The sequence below is a fragment of the Alligator mississippiensis genome, chromosome 1 (genome assembly GCF_030867095.1).
Source record: "Alligator mississippiensis isolate rAllMis1 chromosome 1, rAllMis1, whole genome shotgun sequence".
Lineage (NCBI taxonomy): Eukaryota > Metazoa > Chordata > Crocodylia > Alligatoridae > Alligator > Alligator mississippiensis.
Genome location: NC_081824.1, coordinates 221,728,905 through 221,742,812, shown reverse-complemented (window position 1 = coordinate 221,742,812; position 13,908 = coordinate 221,728,905). Strand labels below are relative to the sequence as shown.

At 43.4% G+C, this 13,908-nt stretch overlaps 1 long non-coding RNA gene across 1 annotated transcript in view; it reads right to left on the bottom strand.

The window, feature by feature from the left end:
* The window catches only part of LOC109286490 (uncharacterized), a 27,553-nt gene extending 13,645 nt beyond the window's left edge, over positions 1 to 13,908 (bottom strand). The window contains exon 1 of the long non-coding RNA XR_002094553.2: positions 13,670 to 13,908. This is a non-coding gene — a long non-coding RNA (uncharacterized LOC109286490). The remainder of the gene's footprint in view (positions 1 to 13,669) is intronic.

The following is a 13,908-nucleotide window of genomic DNA, read 5'->3' as shown; positions in this document are numbered from 1 at the left end:
AATGACACGGCCAGATACTCGGTTATATTTTTTTTTTTTCCTTCTCCTGAATCAAGGGAATGATGCTTTGTCTCATCAAGGCATGCCAGCCAAAATGTTTTAAGCTAGCTGGACAAACTGTACAAGGAACATGTACGTTATAAATGGACTTGTAAATGTAATCTTCAGTGAAGGTCTCCAAAACACCTGATTTATCCGTGAGTTAAAAATGGTCTCTGTATGCTTAGACATCTGAACTGTGACTCATTGAATCACTAAAGTGACTTACTAAAGTTGGTGAAGATTTCCTTTGGCTTCTTTAGGCTTTGGGTCACTTCTCTATTGAAGGAGACATTAGCCAATGCAAGGTTTTGAAGGAAAGTGAACGTATTCCTATATAAGTTAATATGAATTTTGCTGGACACATCTCTTAGAAATGCATTTAACAAACTTAGAGGTTGGAAGTGGGAGAGTGTGAAGTTAGAGTCTGTTTTCTATCTACAACATCACTGAATTCTCAACAGTCCACAGAAAGTCAGAATAATCCAGGATTTAAGAGGCTATCATATAATCATAGGAAAGCTGAGTTCAAATCCCTGACTTGTCACAGACTTTGGTGCCACAGTCCTTAGTGACTTACCTGAATTTCATTTCAGGCCAAAACTGCAATTCAAAAATCCCATGCTCAGCTGCTACCTAACTCCAGAAGTGGCTTAACTCATAAGCTAAAAGCTCTGTTCTGTATTTTCCTGGAACTGCCCAAGGTGGAGCAGCTTGGGAATTACTTTATCAGGACCCAAAAATGAGGTATCCTTTTGCCTGAGCACCCTGATGGGCTCAGTCCTGTAGGTAGTCTTGAAGCTTGCAGAGTTGAAATCAGGAAGGCCAAAATGCAATTGGAGTTGCAGCTAGTAAGAGACAGAAGGTTAACAAGGAAAGTTTTGGCAGGTATATCAGCAACAAGAGGAAGGTCAGGGAAAGTGTAGGTCCTTTACTGAATTAAGGAGGCAACCTAGTGACAGATGATGCAGAAAAGGCTGAAATACTCAATAACTTTTTCACCTCAATCTTCACAGGCAAGGTCATGTCCTGTACTATTGCATCTGTCAGCACAGTTTGGGGAAGAGGTGAGCAGCCAGCAGTGGCAAAAGAAAAGGTCAGGGACTGTTTAAAAAAGCAGGACATGTACAAGGCCATGAAGCTAGAGGTAATGTGCCCAAGGGTGCTGCCAGAGTTTGGATGTGACTGGAGAGCCACTGGCCATTATCTTTGAAAAAACTCATGGTGATTGAGATATATGGGCATTATATTTGCCCTTTTCCATTTCCACCTTTGAAAAAGGAGGATCCAGGGAGCTACAGGCCAGTCAGCTTCATCTCAGTCCCTGGAGCAGGTCCTCAAGGAATCCACTTCTAAGCACTTGGAGGAGAACAGTCGGCCTGGATTTGCCAAGGGCAAGTCATGCCTGACCAACCTGACTGCTTTCTATGATGAGCTGACTGGCTCTGTGAATGCGGGGAAAACAGTGGACATGATATCCCTTGGCTTTAACAAGGTTTTTGGTACAGTTTCCCACAACAGCCTTTCAAACAAGCTAAGGAGGTACAGGTTGGATGAATGGACTATAAGGTGTATAGAAAACTGACTGGAGCATTGGGCTTAATAAGGAGTAATCAATGGCTTGATATCTAGTTGGCAGCCAGTATCAAGTAGAGTGCCCCAAGGGTCAGTGCTGGGGGTGGTTTTGATCAACATCTTCATCAGTGGCCTGGAAGATGGGATGGAGTACATCCTCAGCAGGTTTACAGATGACACAAAGCTCTGGGGGGAGTAGTAGATATACTGGAGGGTAGGGCTAGGATTCAGCGAGATCATGACAAATTGGAGGATTGGAACAAAAGGAATCTAATGGACTAGGGACAGACATTACACAAAAACTAGTTTAAGTGATCAAAAACTGGTTTAAACCGGTAACAGAACAGACATCCCGTGCACATAAACCAGTTTGAAAATGGCTGAAACCAGTTTGAGATAAATGTGATTGAATGTAGTATCAGACTTAACTGATTTGGGTCAAACTGGTTTGTGCAATGTTTGTCCCAGATCCCTTTCTGGTTTAAGTTAAACTAGATTCTCCCAGCATGGTCTGTGGCCTGGATGGGGCTCTCTTCTCCACAGCAGAGCTGGCCCCTCCCCTCCGCTCCAGGTATCTTCCTGGCTTCCCCCTGCTCCTCCCCACTCCCTGCTAAGGAGGGCTTTTCCCCCCATCTCCTCTGCCTTGCGTAGTATCTAGCAGACCACATGCTGGCTATGGTCTGTGCTGTGGCAGACAGGACAAAGGCAGAATCAACAGGTAGCTGGTAATGTCCCTCTGTTTTCTTAATAGGGTAATAAACACTGTGTTATCAATTCCTTGCTGGGCTGGTCAGAAGGGCGGGATTGGGGCTCCCTAATTGAAGCATCATGCCAAGGCCTGGCCATGCCCCCCTCAGCTCAGCATTGTGCAAGGGAAGGGAGGGCTGCTCTAGCGCCCCCTCCCCCAGCTTCTAGCCTGAGCCACTGCAGGCATGTGCCTACATTTCTGGTATGCCAAGCTGATTCAGCCTAGCCAGGTTAGACTAACCTGCAAAAATTGAATCAATTCAGGCTCAGGACTTTTGCATGTCTGTCCCTAGCCAGGAGGTTCAACAGGGACAAGTGCAAAGTCCTGGAACTATCCCATGCACCATTACAGGCTGGGGACCAACTGGCTAAGCAGCAACTCTGCAGAAAAGGACCTGGGGGCTACTGTGGACAGTTAGCAGAGTGTGAGCCAACAATGTGCCCTGCTTGCAAAGAAAGCTAATGGCATGTTGGGCTGCATTGGCAAAAGCATTGCCAGCAGATCAAGAGAAGTGATAATTTCCCTCTATTCAGCACTGGTTAGGCCACATCTGGAGTAGTGTGTTCTGTTTTTGGGCTCCCCACTACTGAGGTCAGACTCATGAATTTGGAACACCTGGAATCAACAGTACTGGTCTATCAAATGAGGAGACTAAAAAAGGGAAAGGTTATTGGTGTGTCTGACTACTATTTTTTAAGAGAATATTCAAGTAATATAAAAGGTTAAGATTTTAGCTTTTGTAATGAGTGAAAGAAGAAGGAAGAAAAAAGAAGTAAATGAGCTGTCAAACTTTCTTTTCCTTGCTTTGTCCCAGCAGCTAGTAGATGTGGGAAAAAAGCTAAGAAGTATCTTGCTATACTGCCTTAGGGCAGCTAAACTGGGACACGGTGGCTAAACTGGGGCAGAGACGGAGAGGCTGTGATCTTATATAATGTCGCAGTGTGTATAGTTTCCAGCCTGGAACATGTTGATCTGGTGATAATTCCCCAAGTAAGTCTGCAGCCACTGCAGAACTGTGTGGGAGCAATATAGTAAAAGTCATTGGAGCTTCAAAAGTGTTCAAACTGCTTAACTATTACCTTTCCTACCAGACCAAAAATTTGAGTGCTTCCTGTCTTCCTATGCGAAAATCTGTTATAACACTGCATAATGAATTGCTCTAAAACCATAAGGACAAATGTAAGCATAATCAAAGTTATCTACATCAGTATAGATAGTGCAAGTACCTTGGCTTAGCGTGTCTGTTGTACAACAGTACTCCCTTGCTCACCTTTTCTTTGAAGTTTCTGTCTTCATTGCTTAACTGGCCTCTCTTAGACATTACTCAGGACAATTGCATATATATTTGGTTATTTGTCACTTGCTGGTTGTTTAAGATGGGTAGAAGGGGTGGTGATGGGGAAAAATGCTGTGGTAATTAGCACAAGGAGGGACCAGTCCCCTTTGACTATCTTTCACCCTCCATTCATATACCATTCACTACTGAGGAAAAGAATCTTTGCCATGACATCACTTAAAGGGTGGGGTAGGAATTATGTAAATAAAACAGCCTGGAATAAGATAGCCTCCCTGTCCCAGGCATGTACCAAACATTGCCATGAAAATGCAGACTTATATGCAAGGATGCTTATAAGAACCTGGTAAAAGTAGGAAGAAAGAACGACATAATAGCTTGTAGAAATAATTTTTTGTTAACTTGTACCTAGACCAAAATGCCTCTAAGGAGCATATTGTTATGCTAATGGTTGCCTAGGCATATTTACAGCATCACCCAAGAGCCAGCTTAGAAAAAAAAAAAGAATACTAAAACAGGACTTGAGAGGCCTCAGAGATTTTTTTTTGAGGGGGTGGTGGGGTGGAACAAATAACTTCAGTGCTTGCCTAACATGGTAAAGGCTGATTGTCGTTGAATAGCCATCCTAATAGAAATTGCAAAAGACCATAGAAAGCCAGGGACCTTAGGGCAAAAGAGCAGATAGAGAAAGATCACAGGTAAAAGAAGCAGGAAGGAACAATCCAGGAGAAGGTAAGGAACTGGGGAGCAGAATTACCAAAATAGATGGAAGGTATTGGACTTTGTGTAGGGTGAGGAGTTGTTATCTTTTGATTGGCCAACTATATAGTTGGAGGAGATGTTCTGAAAGCTTGTCTAAAAAGGCTTTTTTCTCCCAAAGTTTTGTCTAACATCTCTCCCAACTATACAGTTCATCCTAAGAAAGATGTCACTAAAAAATCCTTGACCCTTCATGAACTATCTATGCCACAGATGTATAACACTCCAAACCTGCTGTATAGGGAAGGGACACTACTGTCCAGCAGGTCACAGGAAGAGGCAAACCAAGGTGGTTGAACTGAGAGGGAAGATGCCAGAAGGAAAGGAGAAGAATGGGAGTGTAGTAAGACAAAGGAACCAGGGGAGGTAGGGTAGAGTGAGCACTGGATTCAGAAAACTTGAGGCCGGCCTGAATATAGATTTGTGAGGGAAGAATGAAGCTTTTGAACGGAGGGATAGACAACAAAGCAGTCTCAATTTTGTCATAGGACCTCTGTTGCTGTTGCATAATGAATGTAAATTCATGGGGTGAATGTTAATTGAGGGGCCCCTGGGCAATCTGAGGAGGAAGATTGAGGGGCTCTCCCAGAGTTGACAAAAGCCATCTGTGGAGTCGGCACCCTCTCCCCCCACAACTATCGGACTAAAATGACTCTTCTGCTAATAATGTGTTTGTGCTGAACAAAATGAATATGTACAAATTAAGAGGACAAGATGTTCAGCAAGATGTGTGGCAAATTCACACTTTTTTCTTCTTCTTTACACATAAAAACAAACTTAGATGGGGAGAAATGTGTGCATGTGTATGTTGTGGGGGGAACCATCACATCAGAATAAATTGCACAAAAAGAACATTACAAAATACCAAACGAGCCAAATGTATGTCAAAGCACCTTCTAAACAAAGCTTTGCATTAACAAGATGCTTTGCCACACTCATATTAATAATAAACAGTGAGGTTTCTTCCTTTCAAGTTGCTTTCTTCTGTAGTAGTCATGAGAGATTTTGTTTTTGCGTTACAGAAAATAAGTCATCGGCTTTTCCCACCATGCTGAACTAATTTGCCTTGACCCTGCTCGGGAGAAGGGAAGTTAACTTTCCTTCTCTCCGGCAGGGTTTTCAAGCCAAAACTTTGTTGTTGTTTTTTTTAAACTAATAATCTGCAAACTTTTTACTGACATATGTTTTTCATAATGGTAATGTAGCTCTTCTGTAAGATGCTGGAAAAGGGCTGGGATCAAATTTAGGGGTTTAATACCAATCATAGTAAAAAATATTTCGTTTTCAGTAAAAAGTCTGCAGATTATCAGCTAAAATATTGGGTTGGCAACCCTACTTGACTGCAGTGATGGTTTTACACCCTGTTGCCCTACCCCAAATATCTCCTACTCGCCTCCACACCCTGATATTTCCCCACCAACACACCCTGCACTCTGCAGCCCCCCTAGTCTTACACCCCAGCTTTACCAGGGACCCCAGACAAGGACTACTGTCTGCTTAGCTGTGACTCAGTACTATTATAGACAGAAGGGATGCAGCAGATCATAGCTTGGTGGAGGAGGGAGACATGAGACTCAGGTGGAAACACAAAGCCCTGACAATCTCCCTTCAGGGTGCTGAACACTTGATCGGACATTAAGTGGTACTGCCCCAATCTGTCTGCCCTTCAACACTGCCTCCAGTTTCTTTCTGAGCACTGAGCTTCAATGAAGTTCCAGTTGTGTAGTATTTCTTTTTACTCTAAATCTTCTGTCAAGCCTACCTTTCAGTTTTAAGTAGTGTAGAGTACCTGTTTTCAAGGTAAGGATTTTGGCTGGAGCATCTGCAGCAATGCAGCGCTCGGAAAAATTCTGCTTGGAGCTGTGGCTGCGGGGGCAACTGTCCCCACATCCTGGTTAGTGAAGGGGTCAGAGGGAGCTCTAACTGCTCTATGGTAAGAAAACCAAAGGCAAACAGCAAAACGTATAGATATTTAGAAATCATTTTATTATGATGATAGGTAGGCTGTTAGGCTTCCAAATTGCTTTAACACTGTAGATATATCAATAAAATATTGATTTCTTTCTTTCTCTCTCTCTCTCTTATCTATATAGTGGTCTTTTGTTTTCATTGTGGAGGAACATGGATTTTGGGGTATTTTACAGAGTGACTTTGGGATTTTTCAGTTTTCAAAAAGGGAATACAAGAATTCCTGCTAGGGAGGCAAGTGGCAGGACCCAGGCAGAGGAACCTGCTCAGAGCTAGCACCTTGGACCCAGTTGGGGCCAGGAGGACATGCTTTGACAGTTCAAAGCAGGCCAACATGGGGAGCATCTTCTGGCAGCGATAGCTGCCCAGATGGATGGGCAGGGGCACATATGGCACTAGTGCCGCACAAAGGCCATCTCTGCAGCCACAGCCCACTGGCAGATGGCCCAAGATGCCTCTACTGGCTGTGCAGTCCCCATCCAGTTTTGGCAAGTGTGCAGCCTTGGGACTACATGCTAGTGCAGGTGGCAGCAGGTCACAGCCAGGAAGCAGCCCCCACTGCCAGACTGCTGCAGTGGGTAGAGGGTGCAGGGAACTCTCAGAGCTGCTTCAGCAGTCCAGCTGGCACAAGGGGTAGTGTCCCTAGGTACCAACTTGCCAGTCCCCAGAAGTTCCTGAGAGTGAGTAGCCCTGAGCTACTTGCCAGTGCAGCTTTTTATACTGCTGGGGACAGCACAGGTGCTGGCCCCAGGCTCTAGCTCCCCCTGCCTGCAGATCCAGAGGGAGCCAGGCAGGGTTATTTTGCCCCAAGTGGCACAACTTGCACCACACCAAAGAGCATGTCCAGGCATGTGTGCTGAGGCAAAAAGCCCTGGGTAAAATTTGCATCGCTTGTATATGAGCTGCTGCAGGCATATGTACATGTGTGGATGCGCCCCATACAGTGTGAACCTACTACACGGCAGCAGCACCCTGAAGTGGGCTGTGCTGCTCTGGGCAGGCAGCCTCTAAAACCAAAGGCCTGGAGAAGAGAGAGACTGAGAGGGGATTTAATAACAGCCTTCAACTACCTGAAGGATGGTTCAAAGAGAATGGAGCTAAGCTGTTCTCAGTGGTGGTGACAGAACAAGGAGCCGTGGTCTCCAGTTGCAGCAAGGGAAGTTTAAGTTAGATATTAGGAAAAACATTCTCACTGGGAAAGTAGTAAAGTGCTGGAACAGGTTATCCAGAGAAGTTGTGGAATCTCGATCCTTGGAGACTTTTAAGGCCCATTTAGCCAAAGCTTTGACTGAGATGATTTAGTTGGAGCTGGTCCTGTTTTGAGCATGGAGTTGAACTAGATGGCCTCCTGAGGTCCCTAAGGGTCCCAACCCTTACTTTCTATGAAAAGTAGTGTAACTGCTTCAGTGCAGTACTATGGGCTGGCTAACTAGCAGGGAGGTCAGCTACTTGTCACTGGCATTTGGCAGGGCTAGTTAGCCTGTCTGAACCACCAGGTAGTTATGGTCATGCCACTTCACACTTTAGAGTTAGATTAGTAGTTAATGAAAAGGTGAAAGCATTCAGAGAGGGGAAAAAAAATCCTTTCTCCTCCCCTCTTAAACTTCAGAGGTGGGGGGGAAGGGTAGAAGAGGATTAAGCCTTGACCACATTTCACTGCCCACATTCCCTCCCCCCTCTTGTAGAACTTATGGCAGCATAGGGCAGGGGTGGGCAAAATGCAGCCCGTGGGCCGGATGTGGCCCGCCAGGACATTCCATCCAGCCCACGGAGCCTCTAAAAATGTAGAAATTAATATTAATCTGCCCCTGGCTGCCTGTCATGTGGCCCTTGATGGCTTGCCAAAACTCAGTAAGTGGCCCTCCGCCCAAAATAATTGCCCTGCCCTGGCATAGGGTATATGTGGCATGCTTGAGGTTAGAATACAGCACCACCAAAAGTCCATCTGTGGTATCATTCCTCTAGATAATACTACTTTATCACATGAGGTGATACACATTGCACTTCTTCCTTGTCACTGACTAACAAAAGATCTCTTACTAACATACATAATACAGACTCACCATTAGGACAGATCTAATCCAGCCTGAGACAATTTTACAAAAATAATTGGATTTTGAATAACTTTTAGTTTCATGTTAATGAGATCCCCTGCCATCCTTACTCTCACAGTGAGATTAGAAATTGTTTTATAATTAATAGGTATGATGATGCCGCTTCTTTATGTAAGAGAGGTCTGTAGCTATCTCCTCATGAGAGATTTAAAAGACTAAAAATAGGTAATTGTTCTGCCATCTACAAAAAATGGTACATAAGAAGCTGGAACTATATAATATGCAAGCAAAAGAGTATTCCTTATGTCAATAATGTAGAATGGAAGAGTCCAACTAACATAGACAATTTACCTAATTTGCATAACTAGAATAAACTGCAGTTGCCCTAAACTTTAATATAGATATTTCATCCATAGAGACCTGCTTGACCCAACATGGACCACAGTAACTCATTAGCTTTGTAGGTTATGCCTCTATGTTCAGGATAGTACTGTCCACTGAATGAACACTTAATAATTTTTGGGTGCTGGCAAAGCTGAATAGTTATGACTGACAAATCTCTCCCTCTCCCTGCCCCCACCTTGCATTTTGTAAATTTGTGAGGGAGGGAAGAGAAGAACCAATAATTTTGTTCCTAAACTATTTTGCTTTTGCCAAAAGCATTAAGAAAAATTAGGGTTTGATTAACTAGGATCTCATTATGCATTATAATTGCACTAGGTAGGGAAAATATGCAGACTTATTATTTAAGGAACTAATGTGTTTCTAGATCTCTTTGGAGCTCATATATGAGAGTTGTTAATAAGCACTCTGTAGTTTTATTTCAGGAGAGCTAATTATATCAGTTCATTTCTTTCTCAGTTATTTAAACCTAATCTAATCCCATATCATCCTAAATCCCTGTGATGCGCTCAACTGACTGGGAGCATCACATGGATTTAGGATGATATTACTGATTTGAGTGAATATCAGGAGAAAACATCAGTAATGAGTATTACTGATCTGAGTGAACATCAGGAGAAAAACAGGTCCTGTGGTCCTCCCTTTAGCAGTAGAGTGATGCTATGAGCCAGGTCCTTGACTGCTGTCAAGTCACTGACTAACTGAAATGGAACTATGTCAATTTACATCAGCAGAGGATCTGGACCACTTGTCTTTGATAGGTAAGATTGTTGCCTACTACATTAATCCTTTGGTCTCCCCAAACCTGTAAAGATAAAGTAGTTGTAGCAACAACCTTTTTCCCTTATCTGTTTTTAACAATACCCCTACATCAGCATCACAGGTTATTGAATTTGGCATTGTTTCACTGAGGTGGGGGAGTTGTCAAGAGCAACTTATGACTATCCTTTCACATTTTGGCTAGGGAGAAGGGTCTCAACACTTAGTATATGAAAGGGGACAGATAAGGTATAGAAAATGTGGAAAATGTCTACTGAATAGGCCTTTCAGCTGCAGCTCTTCCATCCAGTATCATCAGCAAACATTTGGATACTTCTGTAGAGACCAGTCAGCAAACTTCTCTTGTTTCTTGAGAACCAAAATCAGAATTTTATGTAGAAGCTGAGGATGTCCTAATGTTGTCCTAACGACTCTCTGACAGGGCACATCTGATCTTTAAAAATATGCCTGCAGAACTGGAAACTTCACTTTGCCCAAATGAGCTTTGAAAAATGCTAACTCCACAAAATGAAGGCTTCATAGGAAACCACCAGCCCTTTCTCAAAAGTGGGGGTGGGAAATGTTAAGTTGAGAAGAACACTAATATTTCAAACCTATTGAAGCACCCTGTTCTGGTACTTCTTATATCAGAATGTCTCAAAATAATTGAAATGAGATGTGATTTTTTTTTTTCTCTCTTTGATATCAAAGAATTAGAAATGTTGACTTTCCAGCTCTATTTGGGAGGGGTGATTTTTTTAATTTCAAATGTTTGTATGATGCATGCACACATGTATGCACGTGTTTGTGTGTATGCGTGCACTTTTCTATCCTATCTATATGTTGCATGGTGTCCTATATAAACATGGGCCTAAAGATGTCAACATTTGTTCCCTTATTGACCAAAGCATCTCTGCTGAATTCTCCCAAAACTCCTGATTCTGAAATCTGAAGTTTTACCTCAAACTTTGGGAAACATCAGTGCTGGACCATAGTTTTACTTCTTTGGATAGTTTCAAAGATCCAGTGGAAGAAGCATCTTTCTGGAAACACTATCAAAGTGCATCTCCTCTCAGAAAGTGCTGACTAAAAGAAATGGCACTTACTGGGTTTTTTTGAAAAGCTGGCAAGCCAGCAGCATTGCCAGGGAAATGTAGGGCACATTGTGGTTTTGAAAACTTGACCTTTTAAGTGCATGTCCACACATGCAGGCATGCGTGCTTGCAGCAGTTCAAATGGGAGCAGCACACATTTGAGCCAGGGATTTTTGCCTCAGTGCACGTGCCCAGACAAACACTTTAGTGTGGGGCAAGTTCTGCCTCTTGGGGCAAAATAACTCTGCCTGGCACCTCCCAGATCTGCAGCCAGGAGGAGCTAGAGCCTGCCTTGGCAAAGGCTAAAAAGCTGCCCTGGCAAGTAGCTCAGGGCTACTTGCTTTCAGGAGCGTCTGGGGGTGCCTGGAAACTGTGGGGCCGCTTTCCTCTCACTTGTCTCTGGGCAGAGCACTGCAGAGCACCTGTGGGCGACGTCCACCAGCTCCTTGGATGCCTTTGAGAACTGGTGGGTGCGGCCCAGAGGGCCGTGGCAGGTGTCCTCAGGTACACTTGTTTTCACATTTTGACCCACATGACACTCCTATCCTGTTTTTTTTTCCTTAGTTCTCCCAAGTATTTTGTTGTAGCATTCACCCATTTAGCCCCCCTACAATAGGGGCTACTAGTTAGCCAGGTGGGCCTTAGGGCCCACAGTATTTGAATGTTACAAATAGGAGCTTCTGGGGCCCTGCCAATTGGTATCTGGGGACACTAGCCCCTTGTGCCAGCTGGACTGCTGTAGCAGTCCTAACCAAGAGTTCCCTGCCCCTCTACCCACTGCAGCAGTCTGGCAGTGGGGGCTGCTGCCTGGCTATGATCTGCTGCCACCTGTGACAGCATGTGGTCCCCAATCTGCACACCTGCCAGACTTGAATGGGAACTACATGGCCACAGCAGAGGCATCTGCACCTCTGGGCTAGCTGCCAGTGGGCTGTGGCTGCACCGCTGGCCTTTGTGTGGCACTAGTGCCAAGTGTGCTGCTGCCCTGCCATCTGGGCAGCTATCACCCAGAAGATGTTCTCAGTGTGGTGGCCTGCTTTGAACTGTCAAAGCATGTCCTCCTGGCCCCAAGTGGCCAGGAGGTCAGCCATCTCCAGCTGGGTCCTGGGTGCCAGCCCTGAGCAGGCTTCTCTGCCTGGGCCCTGCCACTTGGCCAGAAGGTGCGGGGGTTGGAGCACTCTGCTTGTCCCCCATCCTGACTGACTTCAGATCTGGTGGTCATTTTTAACGTGATCTAACCTCCCCAAATGTCTGCATTTAGCCTTAGACTCAAAACCTAGCACAATCAGAACCATCTCAAGTGAGGTGGTCACCATATCAAGTGAGATACCTGTTTGCAACCTTAAAGGTCAAATTTTCAAAACCACAACGTGCTCTCCATTCCCCTGGGAATACTACTGGCTTGGCAGCTTTTCAAAAAATCATCATTACCCACAGTCATAACTTGTTTTTGTACCTATGCGAAACTAAGCTTTATTTGAAATTTGCCTGGAAATATCTGTTTAGTGCATAGACATTAGAAGCAGAAACCCAAAGTAGATAGATGTAAAGGCCGTCCGATCCCCAGAAGTTACTTTTTTCGGTATCTTTAAGGCTGTTTGTTTGTTTGTTTGTTTTTAATTATTATTTCTTGAGTATGGTACAAACATAGCATCTATTTCAGACTTTGCTTTATCCTACCAATGAACTGGCAGCCTTGATAGAATGCCAAATTGTTTCCTATGGGAAACTAATGAGACTGGAGTATTCAATTCTGGGGGATTAATATGAAAATACTGCATTAGGTAATACTAAAGAGACCTGCATGAAGCTTCTGCTTTGGAAAGAAGAACTGAGGAGGAAATCCACCAGTCTGTGTTACTGTTAGTGATAAGGGAATTATATATTATCTAACTAATGTAACAGAACATCTACTCAGTAACTAGGCCTTCTAACTTTACTCCACTTTACCTGCAAATAAGTAGATGTCTTTCTTTACAAAATGCAAAAATAAAGCCACAGAATGTGACTTTTTATGTCTTGCATTCCAATTTTTCAGTAGTGAGATACGCAAAAGGGTTGCATTTCTACAAGAATCCTGCAACCGGTTCATGTCTAGAAACAACAGATGGTATAGCTTTTGATTAACTAGGCTTCAGGCTTTTCCTTAAATTTTAAGAATAGCCATTAATAAACACTGACATTGAATTGATTATTCATTTTTATTGCTTTTGCTAAGAACATATACTCAATTAAACACCACTACCTTTCCAAGGGTAAGCAATCCACACAGACATCTACCAGTAGCACTGCAATGTGTTGTTCCTTTGTTACTAAGGCAGCAATTAACAAGTTTCTAATGGAACAAAGGCGGCCAGTGACAAGCACAGCATGATAATAGGAAGGTGTCTAGTTTTGACTTCTCAAATGGTGAGATGGCTTAGAAAGGATAGAAAAGCTCACAGAGTGCTGGGTTTAGATTTTTTATTCCTTCACTCGCTGCACTGCATTTAAAATAATATTTGCACGTTTCAATTATTAAGGGGTTCTAAAACATAAATTTAAACTGCAATCTTGTTATAAGCAAGAGGTGTCCTTTACATCAGAGAAAAAGAGGAGATAAGAGTTTTCTCTTTTTAAACAGCAAGATGTGCGTGCAGTTGAGTTCTGCATTATCAGGCTCTGTTGATGGAGTAATTGGTTTTTAAAGTGATTCTCTGTTTTTAATGTCATGTTTATGCAAATTGAAAGGCAGGGAAACGGAGAAGGAGGATTGTCATCTTTTCAAAATAATCTATATCATTTTTTAAAATAAAGATCTCAGCTGGGAAGTGATTGCCTCTGTGCATGAAATTTAACAGAAGACAATAGCAAATTATTTTATTAAGAGGTTTGCTTTTCATCCAAGCTATTTAAAAATCCATAAAGAGGTGCCCCTGAAATTCTGCATAATAATTCAGAAGTAAATTAAGTATGTATTAAGAAATGTAAAACGCACCTTTCCCTTATTGCTCTTCAGACTTCCAGGCTTTAATGTACTCTATGCTTCCGATCTAAATGAGGAAGAACTATTCAACCTACCAAACCAGAAAGCCTTGTTGCTTCTTCCTGCTTTTGAGGACACTCCTTCCCATACAGCCACGAAGAATAAGGTGGTCTTGACAGTAAAGGATGCAGACAGATGTGCAGCTCCAGCCCACGCTGGTTTCAGAACTGGAGGGGGGAAAGGGAGCAGAG